The following is a 15,985-nucleotide window of genomic DNA, read 5'->3' on the forward strand; positions in this document are numbered from 1 at the left end:
CTTGTTCGATAGCCTAGCTCGAATAGCTGAAAAACGACACATCGAAATAACGTTGAATGTGACCTTCCGCAAGGGAAAGGAAAGTGCGGAAGTGGCTGGAAATGGAAAGGGCCGAGCTTCATAAGTAACAGGGGTTGTTTGTGTGTGTTGGCTGCAGGAGGACCATGTTATGGGTGTCGGCTGAATCAAGTATAAGGCAGTTTATATGTGTAAGGCTTCATTTTGCATCTTGAAAGCCTGAATCAAGTATTGATATGCATTTTGTATGGAAGGCATGGGACTTCCTGTTATTGAAATATGTAGTTGGTGTTGAATGACTTGTGTAAACCATGATGAATGAATTAAATTTTTCTTCCAAACTAGTCTCTAAATTGTGTATGGCATTTGTACTTATCTTGGTCACTGAATTGCAAAGATTGGTTGTCGATAGAATGTGCTGCCAAGTTTTGGTCAGAATGAAGAAAAAAATGTGCTGCAACAAATGTGTAAATCCTATCACCTTCCTCTACCCAGCTCAAACTAGTTTCCTTTTTCATTCCACGGTCCCTCAGCATTTTCCTTGCCGTTGCAACCTCTTTATATCTACTAGCAGCTGAATAAGCATTGGATAATAGGGCCTAACTCAAAGACTCTATCAGCTACATAACCTGCCAACTCAGTGTTTCCATGGATTCGGCACCCAGTTAGTAAAGCTCCCCACACAGATTCTATTGGTTGCATTGGCATTTCTTTAGTAATTTTAACAGCTTCGTGCAATTTTCCAGCTCGACCAAGCAAGTAAACCATTGAAGTAATACTTCCCCTCCTCAACCATGCGATCAACATTGCATTCCACATTCCTAAATTCTTATTCGAAACCTCATCAAAAACAAGATATGCTTCCTTAATGACACCACACTTTGAGTACATGGAAATTAAAGAACTTCCCACAAAACCTGACAAGTCATAGCTCATTTTCAAGTACAAACCATGCATCTGCTTCCCTAGAATCCACTAAACTACCACATTTTGCATACATATCCACTATAGAACTCCCAACAAACAATCCAAACCACAACATTGATGACCATATAAAGGTCCACGAAAATTTGAAAATGAACAATAGTCATACAAAATGATAGGAAAATACCCTGCGCGATGTCTGAAAATGTTTATCAATACATATGGGATGACATAAAACCAAAACAGGAATGACAAAAACACCGAGTTCTACACATGTTTATAATTTAGGAATTTCACATGAGATGCAATGGCTTTCGCTCCTGTTTCAATTCCCATACGAGATTTCATCATCATTGTGATTTGACACCAGTGGCCGAATACGAGCAATGTCGTTTGCAATGTGGGAACGTCTTGGGAAATGAGTTCCACCATGGAGCTGAAAATTGAATGCAGCCATTTCATTATCAGTGATAATTTAATGTTTTCACCCAAAATGCATAGGAAACAAGGTAAACCTTTACCTGAGCAAAACATGGAGCTGAAGTTCCTAACATATGACACGGCATCAACACATGTTCACCTTGGGAATTGAAAATGACATTAGTAGACGACGTAGGATAAAAGTGGATGACGATAACTGTTGGGCACACACTTGGCTTTGGACATCACCCTGCATCATATGACAACGTTAATGAAATGAGCATGAAGTAAAATTTAATTACATGAAAATCGTGAACTTACCAGCAATAGTTGCGAATATGAAAACGGGGTCGGTTGAGAATGATGAAGTTGTCCAGATAACTGAAGGTCTGATGCAACCTCTTCCATATCGGTACGGCCAACGGCTGGTCTCTTTCCTTTGGATTTAGTCGAAGTAGCCTATACATATACATGGAAAGAAATTAGATTTCGTAGCTAAGCTCCTTATCTATTTGACGAGGTTAGTAAAGCAACTTACCTTAGCCTTCTTTGAAGTGGACTCCAACGCACTTTTCCTCCGAAGTTTCCTTGGCGCGCCCTTTCTATTCGATGTCTTAGGATCTAATACATTGACATATCTAACAACTCCGTCGTCACCCTTTTTCGAATTCCTTTTCCTCACAGGAAAGCCGACGGCATAAGCATATCTCTTATAGAAATCAAACAACTCTTTTTCCCCATCAAAAATCATACCGACATCCGGAGCAACCTCTTTATCTTCTCCTAATAGTTCTCTGTCCATACTGTTGATATTATCCCCAACTATCTCATCATTACACAGCAATAAAGGGTCTTCATTCCCATCTTCCATACGTTCAGTGTTGCAAACAAATTGGCTGGACAAGATAATAATGCATTGTTAAGCCAACGTGGAAAATTAAGCAGTTCTTTAACTAGCAAAATTTTGGATTTTAAGACAAAGCATTCATCTTTCGATGGTTCATTTTCACATGAAGACACCCAATTTTAGAAATCAATCCACAGAAGCATAAATCCTACCAACATAAGCAAACGGGAAAAGGGGACCATTTTGAGCAAAAATTAATTCTCGAAAACGTACCAGTGGAAAGAATGACGGTCGCTCAAACACGGCACATGCTCCAGGTCCGGTGCTTTTCAGGTCGGAGAAGAAGTGGAGCTCCAGCTCCGGCTGGAGAAGACAGTGAACTCTCTCAAACACGAAAAATGCTCCAGCTCCGGTGCTCTAATGGTATCGGAGAAGAACTGGAGCTCCAGCTCCGGTGCTCTTGAGGTCGGTGGTATGTGGAGTTTTTTAGTTCTTATTTTGATGTTGAATCGAGAGGTGGTTCAGCAGCGTTTTTGATTGACTTCGGCTTTGGGGCTTTCATTTTCGTAAGTGAACGTGAAATTTGGCGGGTAATGAGAGAAAAACCAAAGTTTTCCCTCTTTCTCTTCTGCCACATTGGCAATGTTTTAAACTTCTGTAAAGCCTCTGTAAGAACTTTGCTGTACATCTAGATTAATTGTTAAAACATAGTCTTTAACCAATCTTTTTATGCTTTAGATTACGAAGAACCCTGTAACCATTTGAATAATTTCTCTATTGTGTGTGAAACACTCAAGTATGAAGATTTTTCTCTTGGCGCTATTTACCTCCATTTCTTCCATTTTATTTGAAATATAGAGCTATGTCATGATTTAACACATTACATGGTAATAATGTTACATATTGAGAACAAATGGTTAAGAAATATTTGTATTGACATAGGCAAATTCAGCGCTTTGAAACGTGTAGTCCACTTCTTTCATTCTCGGAAGATCAACTCCTTTACTCTTGCTCTCTGCAAAAATTGACATCGCTCTCCTCCACTCATTGAAATCAAACACTCGTGAACATGTAGAATTAATACTTCTAGAAACTATTGCCATTAATGCCCTTTTTTTTAAAACCTTGATATGAATAGTTTAAGAGCAATTCATTAGATTTCGTCTATGCTTTAAAGAATTGTTCATCCTCTCTTTGTACAAACTAAAAATTCTCTATGTGAATAATAACATTAACTTCATGAACATTTTCTTCTTCTTCTTCTTCTTTTGGTAGATTTCTCAACCATTTGTTGTGAAGACGTAATAGTATTAGCTTGTATTGACAATGTGTTTATCGATTCTTGAGCTCTATCTTCAAAAGAAAATAGATACGTACAAATTTTAACACCATCAACAGATGCACTCTGTTCTCAAATATTTCATACACAACATAAAAAATAATTAAAATGGTTATAAGGCTATATGTTATCAAATCCCAGAAAGATGTTAGATGGTCAACAACACTGAGTTTCAATTCAAAGTTCACACCACCTACATTGAGATACTAAATCCATAAATTGCTTAGATTAGAGAATGAACCATAGTAATGTTTAAAAAGCTACTTTAAATTTCTCCAACCATTTCATTTTCAACTTTATCCTTCTCCATTTTTTATATATTAGCAGCTAGTTTTCCATTAAAAAAAGTCTGTTTTCTCAATTTCACTATTTATAAGTTCTAACCCATTTGCTAGCAACCTATGACCTTTTTTTAAATAAACATGGTTTGTAAGATCTCCCCTTTCAAAATCAGACGTGATAGTTTCCTTTCATCCAGCAGCACAAGTAGGTACACTAAATAAAAAAAAGAGTTTTTGTTTGCAAATTCCAGAAAACCCCAAAACAAAAAGATTTACCCCTTGCTCAAGTTCCCACTGAAGACCACTAAGTTCCCCTATTATAACCATAAACCACCAAAAAGATAAACAGTATAAACTTGTAACTTAGAAATTGACAAAATCAATAAATAAAATCAGAAATGCAAAAAGACCAATGATTAGAGAGATAAAAGAATAGCTATAAAAATAAAAAAAGCAACCAAAGAAACTAAAGAAAGACTTCTCAACACCAGATTAATTTCCTAACACAGTTCTTGCAACGACGCTGAAACATGTTATGAAATTTTAATTATATTCACAAGCGCAAGAATCGATTGGACAGTGAACAAAAGTGTCGAGCCGAAATGATTTCTAAAATATAGAAAGTTTATTCTAGTCTAAATTAATTATTTTTCTACCTAGTTTATGAAAATTGAATTTGTTTGAAATAATTAAAACTAAAGCAATAGAAGAAATTTTAAGCAAGCAAATTTACAACTAAAATTCAATGGATTAAATTGTCAAAATTTTATAAATTTCCAGTAATTCTCTAATTATCAATCAATTCACAAACTTAGAACCACAACTGGACATCAATCGTTTCTCTTCTCATAGATTTAACAATTAACCCAAATTAAATAAATTATATATAAGTCCTTCTGGGCTTAATATAGATTGCTTAATAATTAAGTATCTACTCCAATATCAGAAAAAACGGAGAAAGAAATAGAAAAACATTGATTTTAAAGCACTGAGGAGAGATTAAATGAACAAATTCCTAGCCATAACAAATAACCAATATTAAGGAACTTCAAGTTAATTTTCCAGTGAGAACTTCTTTTCCGAGCCTATCTATTGATGGAATTAGTGATGATTCAATGGTTCTTATTCAGGGAATCCATAGTAGCTTAGTTGATGAATTTCACACTCTTCCTTTCTGAATTCTGAAAGGGAGAATTAGAAAAAATCTTGTTGAACAAATTCTATCTAATTCTATCTAATTCTCATTATTTAATCAATTAGAACAAATTAGACATTCCCCGCTTTCATTCGTATAAGATGTTATCTCTAACTAAAATAAATAATTTCACAGCGTTTTTGCCCTTTGATAATGTTCTATTCAATCTTTAGGCATTTCACCACTCCACAAGATATTACGATCACATATTTCGTCAGGCAAATATATACTTCTAGCCTCTAAGTTCTTTAGTTCGCATTTTTAAATCGAAACCATAGATGATACTTGATAGGTAGAGTTGCAAGGTAAGACACTGACATCCCCTGTAGTAACCTTACTGAAATTGACATACAGTGATCATTCGCACCCACTTGATTCGCCAACGCATGATTCCTGCTATTGGGTTTGGTTAAATTACTTAATTAAGTATTATGAAATCTTGTTCGATGCATCATACCACCCATATTCCATACATGATGCTTTATATTTTGATCTAAGGTTATTTTTCCTAAAAACATATTCTTCTACAGAGTTAGGTCCAAAATATGGAAGAAACATCGCGTAACACAAATAAAATTATTAAGATAAAAGTAAAGTTATTTATTGAATAGGGCACATCATGATTATAGAGGGAAAAAAATCACACGAGAATTCAAAACAATAAAAATGAAAATGACCAACCATTGATCAATAGAGTTTAGCGATCTCAAATTGATGTTGGAAATATTTGCACCACCGGGGAAAATGGAGAATAAACCAAAACCATAATAACAAGAAGATAAAATAGACAAGATGAAGATCAAAATGAATATAAAGCCTCGAACGCGTAATCGCTGTCCTCAAACGGTATTTGCCCGTTCTCCTTTTATTGGGATGCTTCAAGGGATCTCCGGCAAATGGTTTGTAGGATTATAACAAGCCTTGTAAGAAATTAAACACCAAAGCACAAGTGTAATCTCCCAAAACTTGAAGAACACAATGAAGGAAATTATGAATATGAAAAAAAAAAGGGATGTTTAATCCTTTTGTGGAATGAAGTATTATGTTTCCAGATTTTTTTATAGTGATTTTCATGTCCATTAATCACATATATATAGGTATGAAACATTGTATCACGAAATGGTGCCAAATGAGAGTGAAAAGCCGCCAAAATCAAATCACAATTGTCTCCAACGGTCACGGCGGGACTACCATGCGACCGCATGGCACAACTCCATGCGGCCGCATGGAGGACTTCACTCACGGGACCTTAGTCCCTACACATGGCCATGCGACCGCATGGGGCCAAACTTTGGCCTCCGTTTTGCATTTTCATTCCACCTCGGTTCTTATTGATTGTTGAACAAATATATAACAATTGAAAATTTCTCCAACAGCTTCGTCCTCTGTATGACTCTTTTCTCCTGTTTCCTGTCTTTCGGGGTGGCTGCTTTATCACATTATCTCCCCTTATGTGATGTCGCTGAAACATTATTGGAGCTTCTACTTCTCTTTTTCCCTGTTTGGTCGACTCCCTCCCAGAAAGGCCTTTTTTAAGATAATCGCACTATTGGTCATTGAATTATATGTGAACTTTAAAATTAGTCATTAAAGTATATTTCTTATAAACATTAAGAGTGTGTTTGATAGGGATCAATTCCATAGAAAATGAAGTTCAAATTTCATTTTCCACCCAAATTGCAGTGTTTGATAGCACACTTTTTCCATGAAATTTCATTTTATTGATTGTCTTAGAAATTGTTCTTTTCTTGGTTTTCCAACCTACTTTTACGTTTTTTTTAAAATTTTTTTGGTAGTGGAAACAAATTCTAAAAATTATTGTAAAAATATATTTCTATTCAATTGACAATTTCCATGAAAATAAAACCAAACGAATACCAAAAGATATATGATTTTCTTAATTTTTTTTTTTTTTTGCAATGAAAACAAATTTCATTCCCAATACTGGTAAAATCTATCCATTTAATTGATAATTTTTATGTAAAACAAAGTTAAACGAACACCAAAAATCACTTTTATTCCAACATTTTTCACGTGAAAAATTATACCAATCAAATACAATAAATTGACAATTCTAAGGAAAACAATTTCTAAATAATTCAATTCCTAGAAATTCATTTTCTTTCGACCCAAATTCCATCTTTGTAATCAAACGGATCCTAACAATAGTTTTGCTGATGATCAATTAGTTTTACTCTGGTCATGGTGGGTCTCTCATACTTTCGCGAAAATTGCAGCTGAGCTCTTTAACTTTTATAAAATGTGTAAATAAATCCTTAACCTTCAAATTTTGACACCAAAACCCTCGACCTCTATACAGATAGAATCCAGCTAAATAAACGTTTAAATAGAGTGTGCATTGCACAATTCCAACTTTGTAAAAGGCAAATTGGTCAATAATAATTTTAATGAATTTTTAAAAACTGGGTCATGCATCAACACAAGAAAACAAAAGGTCAATAATCAAAGGATTGGATCATGGCCGAAACAAGTAAAATTGATCAATTATAATATAAACTATTAATTAAAAGACCCCATAATTATACATTATTAAAACCATAATTATTAGATCCGATCTGATAGTCGACCGAAGAAATCATTGGGTCAACGGTTAATGATTCAACCACTGGATGATGGTTCAACCGATGTATCATTATTAGATTTTAATTTTAATTCATTATGTATTTGAAATAAAATATTAATGTTGTCATCCAAGGTTCGAATCATTGTTGTCCTGATTTTGATATTAAATTTTTACTGCACTTTTGATAATCATCAGGTTCATGTTGAACCGGATTTGGTTCTTTTTAAAATTGTCAGAACTAATTAGTTATTGAGTGGTTTAACTAGCCTTTGACAGGTTCTTATGCTTCCTATATCAATTAATGCACCCCAATCAGACCACGATCCGGTTCACTATTCGGATCGGCCGGTCTGATTCGATCCGATTTTTATAACTATAATTAAAACAATCTACATTTTCCCAATATGAAGAAAAATTATGTATTAATATGAAAAGGAAAGTCAACTAACCATAAACACAATCATAAAAAAATGGTATTATGAGAGTTACGGTCTTAGTTGGATTTTTTCCACTTTAAGTAATCATTTAGTCCCATCGGTATTTGATATCATTTTATGTAGCCGTGAGGTCAATGTCACTAAGTATAAGCTAGAGTTGGTAGCAGCGACGGTGGTGTTGGCAATCACAACATGGATGGGTGAGGACAATGTTGGATGAAGAAAAAGATTATTTAGAAAAAAAAAAAAAAAACCTAACTAAGAAGAGTAAAAATTGATAAATAGTTAGTGGACTATTATACACTTCAAAAGTTGAACAAGTGAAGCGCATGCCACTTATGAACTATTGAATTGAACGAAATGACCAATTTTTGTACTCAAATGTTCATATGGGGATGTTTTTCTCAAAATTGAAAGGATAAATCTTGATTCTATGCAAGGATCATAAGTTATAGACCATTAGTGCAAAAAAGTAAAAAAAAATAAAAAATATTGGTATTCTCCAATATCCGCTACCACTATTTCATAGACCTATCCTGACCTATAAACCCCTAACACAGTACATTGATGAAAACTACATACGAAAATCAAATCGTACTGTACATTGGTAGGGTGATGGTTGACAATTAATTGTGGTGTTTGAGAGACTTACATCTTGTTCGTCAAATAAATTTTTAATAAAAATTTATTTTCAACCACAAATCTCTAAGACTATGATATTTTCTCATATTTTAATCACATAATTTCTTAAAATATCCATGTCAAATTCCATTTCTATTCTCAATTGTGAAAAAGTGTATATTATCATTTTTGCAAAAAATACACATTACATGCCGTTCGATGTTTGTTTAACATCTAATTAGATGATTTATGTTGGCAAATACTTTTTTGTTACATTAATAAGAAATTGAGAACTGTAATGCCAAGATTTGGATATTACGAAGTGCACTACTCGCTAAGATTGATTTCCTTTACTTTTACTGAGTGAGTGGAGAATATTAAAACTTACTGCTATTAGTGTTGCGGAATCTCTCTCAAAAGGATCTTCAAACGGTGGTTTTCCAGGCTCAGTCCAACGTACCTTTCTCTACCAACAACCAATCCAAACGGCTCCAAACCACAACCAATTGATTCACCTTGGTTGTTATACAATCTTATCCACGTAGGACAAGAAGGGATGATGATTTATGGCCACAAAGGCTAGGAGAAGACACCACAAAGGTATACTATGAAAGAACTACCAATTGCACACGTTATACAAGCGTCTTGGACACTTCTGGACACCTTTTTCTCACACAAAAAGGGGGCAGCCGGGATTTACTAGTTTCTTCTCTCAAAATCACACAATCATCATCACAAAGAGGCTAGGGTTATATTCATATATATACTCTAGGGTTAAGCTTTAAGTTGGGCCACTAAAGAGGTAAACGGGCCAAAATTCAAGCCATCCATAAGGAATACAATTGGGTCGGGTGTAGCTCATGGACTTGGTTGTTGGACTTATTTCATTCATCGGCCTATGCTTATGAAATAATATTAACCCACGTTAACATCATAGCCCGGGATTTATTGGGTATCAAAAAACCCAACAAATCTCCACCTTGATGCCCAATAAATCTGCAAGCAATCAAAACACACAGTTAACACTTGCATAATCAAGGTAGCCAATAAAATTGGATCACAGACCTTACCTCGTGTTTCCAACTTGAAACACATACCATACCTGCTCCATATACTCACTGGGGCTAAGGTCAAAAAACACCCAAGTAGAAGCAAATATTTAACAGTAAACAATCAAGAGCAAATACACATGCGATGACGATATACTATAGGATAACACACACAGATCTTTTCAGAAACATGTTCACATAGAACCATAGATTAACACCAAGTCAATCAAACCACGGTCAACCACATATGCAACACATGCATAAATGACCCTAAGAAAAGATCTCACCACACTTATCCTATCCCATTCCGTGTTGCTCACACCTCGAGAACACATATCTCCTCTCATCGTCCACCACGCTCACTAGAGAGATCACTTAACTCATGTCTAACTGGCAAGTCACAATAGATCCTAAGTCCACGGGATAATCCTTTATCTTCACATCACTTCTCCCAACCTACGTGGATAATGGGTCTCCACCTAACAGAAGTGATAGAAGTGTCTCTCTCACACTCCACCTGATCAGGGTCTCTTTCCAGATAAAGGATCCTAGACATTTGATCACATCTCTACTCATGATCCAAATGTCACACTCTACATCCCTCGGCACAAACCACCATGTACCCTTAGGCATCTATACTCCACCTCACCAAAAGACACACAACACACTGCTAATGCATCCTAACCCACTATGCATGCAAGCAATTACACCAAGTAATCCTAATGTCTCAAAATAATGCAAATGCACATATCAAACACATTGAAATGTAGCAGATAATCATGCAACAAAATTTAGACAATCACACACATGCAAAAAAGGATCACACACAGATGCATATGCAGTGACTAGGTTTACACTCAATAAACCTCACTGGGGTCATAACTCGACCCCTCAACCAAATTCGTCTCACCTCTCATCTTTCCCTTCAGCTTATCTTTTTTTTGGGGACAGTCCCTAATAAAGTGTCCAAATTTACCACAACTGTAACACCTTTTACCACTAGACCTGTCTCATCCCTTGCCCTTCTTCTTACTACCCTCATCACTCGAGTCACTACTCGAATCACTACCGTCTTGAGTTCTACCCAAATTCATTTGCTTAAACTTCATCCTACTCCTCATCATATGTAACTCGCTACTCCTCTTATCCTCTTTTTCAGCCTTAATCTCCATCTCCTTACTCCTAAGTGAGTCTATGACAGTCTCGGGTGTTAATGTATCCCTATCATACTTAATTGCATTCTTAACTTCCATATATGAATCAGGCATGGAATTAAGCAGGATAATAGCCTTATACGTTTCAGATACCTCTTCATCACAGTTAACGGTGTCTTGAACTAATTTGTTAAAGACATTCAGATTATCATCAAGATCCTTTGAAGGATCCATTTTAAAGCTGAAAAATCGTTCAAGCAAGTACAATTTATTAGGAGTTGACTTAAGCAAATATAAGCCCTCCAACTTTTCTCAAAGTTGTTTTGTAGAATCCAGTTTTCCTACTTTTTTCAAAACAGTATCAGACAGGTATAAAATAATTGAAGTGTATGCAAGTTCATCATACTCTTCTTTTTGTACTTCTGTTAAATTTGCAAGAAATTTGCCATCTATGGCTTTTGAAACTTTTTGTTGGACCAAAATACCCTTCATCTTTTGTTGCCAAATTGAAAAATCCCCTTTCCCATTAAAAATTCCAACTTCAAAGCGTGAAGACATTTTTAAAAAACTAGAACAACCAAAAGCACAGATAGGTCACACAAAGTTATCCTACGGTTGCAATATACACCGTTCTAGATTCCCAAGGTTTCATAAGATTCATGATATTAGATCAAGGGAATGTTCGAACGGGTCAAGTCCAGGTGTTCTAACAGGAAAATCAATGCAACACGAAGGTATGTAAACAAAAGTTCGAATTTCCACGCAACAAGCCTCACACAGTGACTATATGACAGGTAAAGCACAAAATCAACTACCAACTTGCAATCAAAACTCAACACTTCAAAAAACAGAGCAAATAATTCCTAAATTTTCTAGCACAAGCAATGATTGCCAAGTAATGACAACCCCCAATCCTAACGATCACCCACACGATGATCTGCTAATGCTGAAATTTAAAACTAAGTTAAGCCAATATACCAGAGCGGACTATCTGAGTCCGTAAATTATGAGAGTTGTGAATTTATCACTTTAGGACCACCACTATTCGTCCTAAAGTCTCTGGAAACTGCAGCAACCAAAAAATCACGATCGAGTCCCCAACGCCCGAAGAACAACGCTGTCCAGATTCTTCTGTGTACTCTGAAACAGAAAACTTTCAACACGAAAAATGTCAGAAATAATATAAAGAACAAACTGTCTGAAAAGACCGTCTCCAAATTCTGTCTCACGCGCCCTCACGCGCTTCCTTCTCTGCGCGTGGGATTCACGCGCCTCCCCACGCGCCGACGTCGACTGACACGCGCCGCCCTGCAGGGTTCGCCTTCTCCTGCACGTCACGCCAGTGGTCTTTGTTTTCCCAAACCCCTTCTGGATTGATCAGAAAATGCGAAAAACGGAGACTGATTTAAACAGTTTTTGGACAACTTCTTCGATCTGATTTCTGCTGCGTTTCTGCCTATTTTCTGGACGATTTCTGGTAGATTTCACAAGCCAAAACCTTCACCTTGAAGCTCTGGTACCAATTGTTGCGGAAGCTCTCTCAAAAGGATTTTCAAACGGTGGTTTTCCAGGCTCAGTCCAACGTACCTTTCTCTACCAACAACCAATCCAAAACGGCTCCAAACCACAACCAATTGATTCACCTTGGTTGCTATACAATCTTACCCACATAGGACAAGAAGGGATGATGATTTATCGCCACAAAGGCTAGGAGAAGACATCACAAAGGTATACTATGAAAGAAATACCAATTGCACACGTTATACAAGCGTTTTGGACACTTCTGGACACCTTTTTCTCACACAAAAGGGGGGCAGCCGGGATTCACTAGTTTCTTCTCTCAAAATCACACAATCATCATATCAAAGAGGATGGGGTTATATTCATATATATACTCTAGGGTTAGGCTTTAAGTTGGGCCATTAAAGGGGTAAACGGGCCAAGATTCAAGTCATCCATAAGGAATACAATTGGGTCGGGTGTAGCTCATGGACTTGGTTGTTGGACTTATTTCATTCATCGGTCTATACCTATGAAATAATATTAACCCACGTTAACATCATAACCCGAGATTTATTGGGTATCAAAAAGCCAACACCCTCAGAAATATTTTGCTTGTCACTATGATTTTGAAAATGAAAGTTTTAATGCCCTCAAAAGTGAGTAAATAGATCCAAAATATATAAAATATACCGTATACAACTATCTCAACTTAATGCGAACTCTCATTTATTATCTTCTCCATTTTAATATGACAAGATAAACACGAGATCAAAAGTTAATTCATAATTTACTATGTTCAAATAACTTCGTTTGAAAATCAATACAAAATTCACAAGATTTGTACTTGTGACTTTTATTGGCACATTAAACGGTTTAGACTTATTTCACATCGATAGAGATATTTATACTCACACATTTGTGTAAAATGTTTTACTTACTCTCACATACACTTGGGCCTCACATGAAATAAAAAATGCCAACATGTGGCCCCCACCCTCCCATTGTGAGTGTAAGTAAACCATTTTGTACAAAAGTGTGTACATCTAGCACTCTCCATTTCACATATACCTATTTGTATGTTAAGTTTCATCTAATGTATCAAACATATCAATAGTATCCTCTCTTATAAGGTTAAACTTGTCGTAAAAAATCCACAGTTATGGATTTGTCGAAGTTACCTACCAAATTATATTCGTGTAACTTTTGGGATGAATGAGGTAATTATGTCTGGTCTTTTATGGTATTTGGAGGAGGATAACAAAAAGATAATAACTGACCTCCAAAAAACATTATCATTCGTGTTGAATGAAATTAATAATTATGTAATGAACTAGAAAATCACAATTAAACTTTAAATTCGAGAGGAATAATATACCAAATGAAATAAGAAACAAGCAAACCCCATACTTACCATTATTCAGTTTCAATGTCAAAATTGTGTCTACTTGTCGAAGCACGTTGCTAACATTTTCTCACCCGTGGCTAGTCTACATGAGAATTCCTCCTCCTAAAGTCATTTATATATAATAGGAATATTAAAGTGACCTATTACATGTGTGCGCTACCTAATATTTCTCTGGAAAAACTTAGAAGGTCGATCCATAGTCGAGGAAAAAGTACTTTAGGATTATGTTCAAAACTATCCAACAAAAATTATAAAACTCTCTATATGTATCAAGAGGTCGGGTATAGAATTCGGTTTACTCACTTTTATCAACTCGGGAAAAAGCAAGGGTGGTACATATTTTGGAACTTATTCTGATCTTTACCATTAAGAAACAAGCAAAAGATTTTTCCACAAAAATGTGAAGCTCGGTACATGTACTAATAAAGATCTTTTGCTTGGTCGAGTACTAATTGAATCATTCATTAGCAGCATTACATGTTGGTTTGAATTAGCGTAGTGGATGTGTAGTGGATGAAACATCGTATATGCAATTTACATATTGAAGTTATGCATATCGTATATGTAACATACTATATTTATGCACACCGTATATACAGATTACCGTATATGCAGATTACCGTATTTGCACCAGCATATCGTATATGTAACAGTTTATCGTATTTGCACCAGCATACCGTTTCTGCAACAACTTATTGTATATGCAATAGCTTACCGTATTTGCAGTGAGGTTAGATACCGAATTTTCATATGCTGATTATTGCACTTACAAATATCGAAATTGCATAACACTGTATATGCACTTACCAAATCGAATGTCAGTAAAAATTTTCCAGATTTTTATTTTTAACATAAGCAGAGAATAAACTTTAAAATATACGGAGCACAAAAAGAATATAAATGCATATGAATCTATAAATCGAACAAGTAAGATAAAATTTAGGAAATAAATAAGAAATGAATTTTCAACTCGAGGCCTGCGCAAGCACAGTTTCTTTAAAACAGATTCGCCCCCTCACCGTAACTACTTAAAATGTAATTCGAGCGTCTGCTTCCCAGGATACAACAATAAAATCAGTAGGATCTGAGCCATAGATACTACTCCGGCCAACTGATTAGTAATTGAATAATATCACCACCAAGACGACACTACAAAAATCGAGATTATGTATGCAGACAAACCAACTTCACAGAGAATGCAGACACTGTTTTTTACTGTATTTCGTGTGTGTTAGAATTACTAGAAAAATGAGATTTTTTATAAGTTAAATCTGTCCATTAACTCTATGGCAATAAACATTGGAGTCACTTCAGTTTCTACAGTAACCATTGGAATCTTAGCAGTTTCAGAAACACAAAAGTCAGTTGAAGAAAACAAAAAAATTGCAAAATGTGGACACTCCAAACGGACTAATTTTTGCTACGTTCGATACGCAGGTCGCGCCCGCGTACAAGTTCAAAGTCCGAAAGCTATTTCAGTCCGTGATTTGCACCCCCCTGCGCTCGCACATGAAGGGAGCTTCTATGCTATACATTGTTAAGATTTGGGGTCCATCTTAATAAGGTCAACCTTATTAAGAGGAGTGTCCCAACCCTTTATATATTGGTCATTATTTCGGTATTTTACCGATGTGGGATTGTATTCCCTTAACATGCCTCCGCAAGATGGTGGCTCGTTTGAGCAGACCAATTTTGAAATCCGTGTGCTCATTTTTAAAGACTTAATCGGATTGAATCGCTCGTTGGAGTTTAATGGGCTCTGATACCATGTTAAGATTTGGGGTCCATCTTAATAAGGTCAACCTTATTAAGAGGAATGTCCCAATCCTTTATATATTGGTCATTATTTCGGTATTTTACTGATATGAGATTATATTCCCTTAACATGCCCCCGCAAGATGGTGGCTCGTTTGAGCAGACCAATCTTGAAATCCGTGTGCTCATTTTTAGAGACTTAATCGGATCGAATCGCTCGTTAGAGCTTAATGGGCTCTGATACCATGTTAAGATTTGGGATCCATCTTAATAAAGTCAACCTTATTAAGAGGAGTGTCCCAACCCTTTATATATTGGTCATTATTTCGGTATTTTACCGATGTGGGATTATATTCCCTTAACATACATGATTACACCCTTCGAATATGTAGCCATATACAAAGTGCTTTTTGCTTTCAGGATTTTCCTACATGGGATAAACTCATTTTTCCC

This window comes from Olea europaea, chromosome 7, assembly GCF_002742605.1.
Source record: "Olea europaea var. sylvestris chromosome 7, O_europaea_v1, whole genome shotgun sequence".
In the NCBI taxonomy this organism is placed as follows: Eukaryota; Viridiplantae; Streptophyta; class Magnoliopsida; order Lamiales; family Oleaceae; genus Olea; species Olea europaea.